Consider the following 6000-nt stretch of genomic DNA (forward strand, 5'->3'; position numbering starts at 1 on the left):
CCTAGGCACACAACAAAGTAAAGACTGTGCCTTCGTTGAGCCAACCAACCGTCCAACCTTGCGAACATTACACGTAGTTGAAAAAGGTTGTCACGTAACGGTGATACTGGAAGACGATTTGTCTGTTGGGAATCTAGTTTTTCTCTCTGCTATCGGTTGAAGAGGCAAATAGTTAGCGATCGCGTTTTGACTGTACTCGGTTTCCCCTTACGAAGAACCGCAGACAGCACTACGAGCCTTGGAAGTCAGTACAAAGCCGCGCGAGTGTCACGTGACCTTTGAGAAGGGAGCGGCGATGCACAGGGCGAGTAGTCACGTGGTACATTGGCAGTGCTGTATTGGCCGTGATGGCTGACAACGTCCGCTGCGGTCCATCGTAAGGTGGACATAGTGATGAACGCGAAGAACGTGTTTGAACCTGCGGCAGGCTGCGCTGCGGTAGACCGTGGTTTGTTACAGTTTAAAGGTTCTCTTCGACCCGGGCGCATTTATTATTCAAGGTACCCGGTAAGTACCAAGGGGCGTACCTGTTCCGAATTTCACCGCGATATGCGAAAAAGAAAACATGCAGACTCAGTTCGCGCGGACAGTGGAGCTCTGCTGTTTATTGGCCCCCAAGGTGAGCGGCCTACTTCCACTGCCACTCGCGAAGTCTTCCCAAAGTAAAGTGTTTACACCTTCCATGGATACGTTTTTAGTCTTTTTTACAGTTTAATGCGGGTGGTGGCAAGTAGGGGATAGAGGCACCTCGTCAGGCCTTGTGGCCCTTTGTCTCTCATCTGGATGTATTCCGGGGAAAACGAAGAAAAATCCCACGGGTGCCGATTGCCTTTATTTCAGGGAAAAGAACAACGGAAGAGGAAGGGACAGTATAAAATAATAAAGTTGCAACGAAGGTAGGCAGCGCTTGCGTAGAATGTGTCGCGTTGTTGGTGCTTTGCGACAAACTTGAACTTAATGGACTACAAGTGGCGCGTTATTAGTACTTTGTTACGTCTCTCGTTGAAGCAGTAACGGCTTTGTTACTATCAGAAAAAATGAAGAGTAACCTATTTTGTTACTTTTTTTCTGAGTGATGTGAATTGGTGATTTTTGTTCAAGACGTGTACAAGACCAACCATGTCATGTCACGTCAAGTCACGTCATGGCTCTGAATCCTTGAACGAAGGGTACAACCGGAAGGGTAAATTCCCATTTATCCCTGAAATCGCCAAATACCCCGCTTTGTTCTGAGTGGTGTTCCTTCGACTTTCCGAAAAAAAGATTTTGGCATCGCGATTTTTATTTTCCAGGTCCTATAAACCACAAAACACAACATTTAGGAGAGATTGTTTCAAGTGTTTGGAAGACATCAAGCAGTCGTTCCGGGAGTAAAGCACCTATATTTTTTTATAAATTTCTAAGACACTGAATTGGTGTCTCACGTGACGAGGGAGAAGAGGGAGAAGGGAAGACACTGTAGGTAGGTAAGGGGAGGGAAGAGGGAGCAAGGGAAAGGGGGCACTGTAGGAGGGCGAGAGGGGAAATTGGTGCGTTACGTGACGTAATTTTCTACCCCAAGTTTTGCGGGGTGACTGAATTGGTGTGCACGTGATTAGGGAGGGGGAGGGCACTGTAGGGAAATTGAGGGAGGGAGGGGGTGCGAGGAGAGGAGAGGCTGATAGGGTCCTCTAGAACACACTAGGCGGAGAGGTGATGACAAGAAAGGGAGGGGAAGGAAGGAGAGGGATGGGGTGAGGGTATGGGAGGCGGAGACATTCACATGCCATAGTACTGTATTTACATATTTACAAACAGAAGCGGTGCTGCTACGTGCGTCGCGTGAGTTGTTCTGTTAGTGTGCATGCTGCCGACCTTCCATACGTGCGGCACACGAGCACGCTGCTCTCGGTGGCTCGTGACATGCCTGTCTTAACGTCACAGATGCTCCCACCCCCCAAGAGGAGCCTCCGGGTTGTCCAGGTAACCAGGAGATGGAGCGATGACGAGGTTTAGGCAATGGCGCTGGGTTGGCGGCAGGATCGGGCTTGGAAGAAAGCGGTGGCGGTGCGTCTACCTGGGCAACTTGCGAAAGTTTGGGTTCCAGGTGTGCGAGCCGGTCGAAATGTCGCAGGTACTGCAGATCCACACTGCTGTAGATAAAGATTCTAAAAAAAACATATTTTCCCAGGAGTGGTAATTGCAGTTCACCTACCTCGGGGTCGCCGTGCTTTGCTCCTGCGATATCGTTGAAATTGACGACAGAAGGGATGGCGCTACAGCTAGGAGTGCGAAAGAATGCATCTGCAGTTCAGTTCTTGAGTCCTCCGGTATGTCTAATGTCGCCGGTTAATTGATCTATGAAAGATGCCGACTTTATCGTGTGTAAAGTCGACTGGCAATTTAGCTGCTTTTCGGCCTCTCGCTACTCGTCTCATTGTGCATTACCTCATTTCATACAGCTCTCAAAATATTGCATAAATATCACATATTTTTAGGAAAGACACCTTTTTGTACTACACATGTAGCTCTTGGCATTCTTTATACTCACGAAAAATTTCAAACGCAGGTGTGATTTTGGCAACGATTTTTTTTTATTTGCATTCATAACAATAATTTATGTTTAATGTGATGGAAGTTTCCATTTTGCTCAACGGATAATTGAACTACAGTGAAGTATTTGGTAAATTCTGAAACTTCGGATGTATTCAAAGAAGTGAACGAGGGCTTCTCTTATTTTTGAAATTATTAATACTCTAGCAGCCTATGTGGCTTCACTGTTTTGACGCATCTGCTTTACGAACATATAACATTAACAGCATCAAATAAAGCGGTTTGTAATAAATATACATATATTACTATATCTCAAACTTACCACGTGACTGACATCCGGTAACCTCATTTACATAAAAATCAGATACTCTAATAACATGAAAAAATGTTTTGTTGCGACACCGGACGGGAGGCCGAGAAACCTTTCATCTCTAAATTTTAGGATATCGTCAAGAGTGGCGCTGACGCCTCTATCATCATCATTGTCAATGTTTCTTTTACCTCGGCATCATAGGTGTGCACAGGGTCCTCCTATAAGGGGGGCCAAGTTTCACTGCAGCGCCCCCCCCCCCCCCCCCCGTCTCACCGAGACCCTTACGCCGTAGGGGTAAGGTGTTCTAGTGTACCCTAGTAGGAGTGCACTACTACACCATATTTTAACCGCGAAATATTACTTCCAAGTTTACTTCAGTGTCACCATAGAACTACCCTTGAGTTTGCTTTTCCGCAGATTACTTGGAAGTCTAATTATTGCGATTTACGAATGGAACCCGGAGAATGATAAGGCTTGAAATACGTTTGAACCTAAAAATTAAATCTGAGCTGTGACACCGAACATTACGTAATGCCACAAAACGTCATACTTTATAATGCCACTGTCCAGACTTTATTTTTATGTGTCATCGTATCCATATCTTCGTAGACTGCAGTAATTGGATTTGCGAGTGCTCTGCGTGAAGGTGGACTTAATTACATGCGCTTTGAAGAGTGGGAGAAATGAGAAGATGAGATAACTTTTCTAACAACAAAAACGATTTATTGCCAAACAAAAGTGGAAACCCCCACGATAAAGACACCACAGCTTGCACTCGTAGGGCACAAGCGCCATAACAAAACACAGAAAGAAAATGAATCGCACGAGGGCTCAGACGATACACAATTTCAATTCACAAGCGGTAGACTCTAAAAAAACATTCAACACAACACGACAACAGGGCTGGTGCAAATTAAACAGTAACACACAGTAAAATTAACTACACTATACAAAAGAACTATTCAAGCTGAGCTGTGCAAAAATACTATTGGTGTGAGAGGCGAACCTTAGTTCGGACGGAATCGGCTGTAAAGTAGCCTCTTTCGCCGGCTGTCAACCAATAAGGAATAAAGTAGAATTATGTGACATTGTAGGTTAATGCGATAGCATATCCTGCGAAATTAAAACACATTCATAACAAAAGTTTGCGCGTTTTAGTCGTAAAATGCTTTAAGATATTATCAAAACTGATGGATGTTGCTAGGTCCTGCTCCACAAAGGGCAGCATCAGCCAACGAAGCCGTTCCTGCGACATCGTGGATCTTAACTTGGTCTTTACATGTGCGAGCTTCGAAAATGTCCTTTCGCACGAGCAACTGGTTACAGGAATCGTGGAAAAAAGTTGAAGAGCGCGAGAAAAGTCCTTGAATACTGACTTGTCCAACCCATTTTCTTTGAGTGAATCCAGCCAGTCGTAGGCGGTCATGCTGTTTGCTTTTTCGTCACTGATTCGGGACTTCAGGAGCCGCATTTCAGAACGCAAGCTGTCGGGATCTACCTCAAAAAAGCTACAAATAAGAGATATTTGTTCGTCGCTCTCAGAGAGGCCCAGGAGGTTCTGGATAGCACACACAAGCTCAAAAGTTTCTTGTGTGAACCTTTCTTCGATCCCTCGAACACAGGAGTCAAGCATCGGAAAGAAAACACCAACGCGAAATTCCTCCTCTTTTGTCGCATAGAAACATTCATTCGCACAGTTTTGGTCAATTCGCTTCGATACCTTCTTCTTCAAACTTCGGGAATCTCGATTTCATTCATCTCGCAGACCGAAGAAGCTTCCGCAAACAGCTTTTCAAAGACTGTCCCATCTTGCCTCATCTCTCGCAGCGCTTTTTGCAGATGCCTGACTTCATTGAGTGCAGTGGTAAGGTTAATTTTAGGGTCCTAAAGAGCTCGGCTAACCTTCAAAATAAGCTGTAGAATAGGGTGAGCTATTTCCATGCTGCAGACAAATTCAAAGCTCATCAACTGGGAAAGGAGTCTCTTGCCTTTTGCTTTCGTCTCCGGGTGCTTTGTGGAGTCCGCAATCGTTCTTACTGCACTCAACAGTTCGCTGTAGCTTTCATGAACGGCCTTTACTGCTTCAGCACGACATGCCCATCTGGTTGTAGACAAAGACTTCAAAGTTTTTAGCTGTGTGCCAACAGTTTGGCAAATTCGCTCAAAAACAGCATGGCGCACAACACTGTTTTCAATAAAGTTGTACGCAAGTTGCACAACGCCAAAGAAATCAAACATCATTCTGTTTTCTGCTCGGGACAAACATGCATCGACAAGCACCATGTTTAAGCAGTGGGCATAGCAGTGAACGTAGACGAGCTGCTTGTTCTGCTCTTTGCACTTTGCTTGAACGCCAGCAACGTGCCCTGACATAGTAGAAGCCCCGTCAAAGCAGACGGAACTCACAGAATTCCAGGAAACATTGATGGCGGTGAGAACTGCTTGCAACGTTGAACACACAGAGTCGCTGTCTAAATTTTTAAGCCTTTCGAGAGTAAGGAAGACCTCCACTGGCCTGTTCTTAATCTCGCAGAAGTACCTAATAACAACGGAGAGTTCTTCATGATGACCGCAGTCACTTGTTTCGTCGCACATGAGCGAGATTGTTTTCCCTTCTATGCGGTGGACAATCGAAGAAAAAATGGCTGCATGCAGTGACTCTAGGATGTCGTTTCGTATTCTGTTGCTGATGTAGGAGGCGTTCTTTGGGCCTGACTCTAAGTGGCCCCGCAAAACGGGGCCGTACTTCTTTAAAATAGTAACTATCTCTAAATATAGACCTTGCTCTGCGCTTTCCTTATTTTCACTGTGCCTTCTGAATGGCCTCCCTCCCTTAGCGAGAAGAACAACGATGTCAGTAAGGCGCTTTAGCACCTCACGATTTTGTTTTCGTTTTTCTTCAACTTGAGACGCTCGTCGTTCAAAGCTTTCATCCAGCACTGAAGCAATCGATCTGTTTGCTTTGGAGCAATTCCATGACACGACACTGTTAAGATGGCCCTCAGATCTTTCATGCTAATTAAACCTTTCTATCGCTTTTTTCCAAGTTCGAAACCCAGTTGAAACAAAGGATGGGTCTCAATGTGCTTTGGATATACCACTCCCCGGCGGAAACGCCCGACAACAAAAGCAAAAGGCTGCATCTTTTGCTGGAC

Source organism: Ixodes scapularis, unplaced genomic scaffold, assembly GCF_016920785.2.
Source record: "Ixodes scapularis isolate PalLabHiFi unplaced genomic scaffold, ASM1692078v2 PGA_scaffold3__209_contigs__length_174095766, whole genome shotgun sequence".
Taxonomy (NCBI): domain Eukaryota; kingdom Metazoa; phylum Arthropoda; class Arachnida; order Ixodida; family Ixodidae; genus Ixodes; species Ixodes scapularis.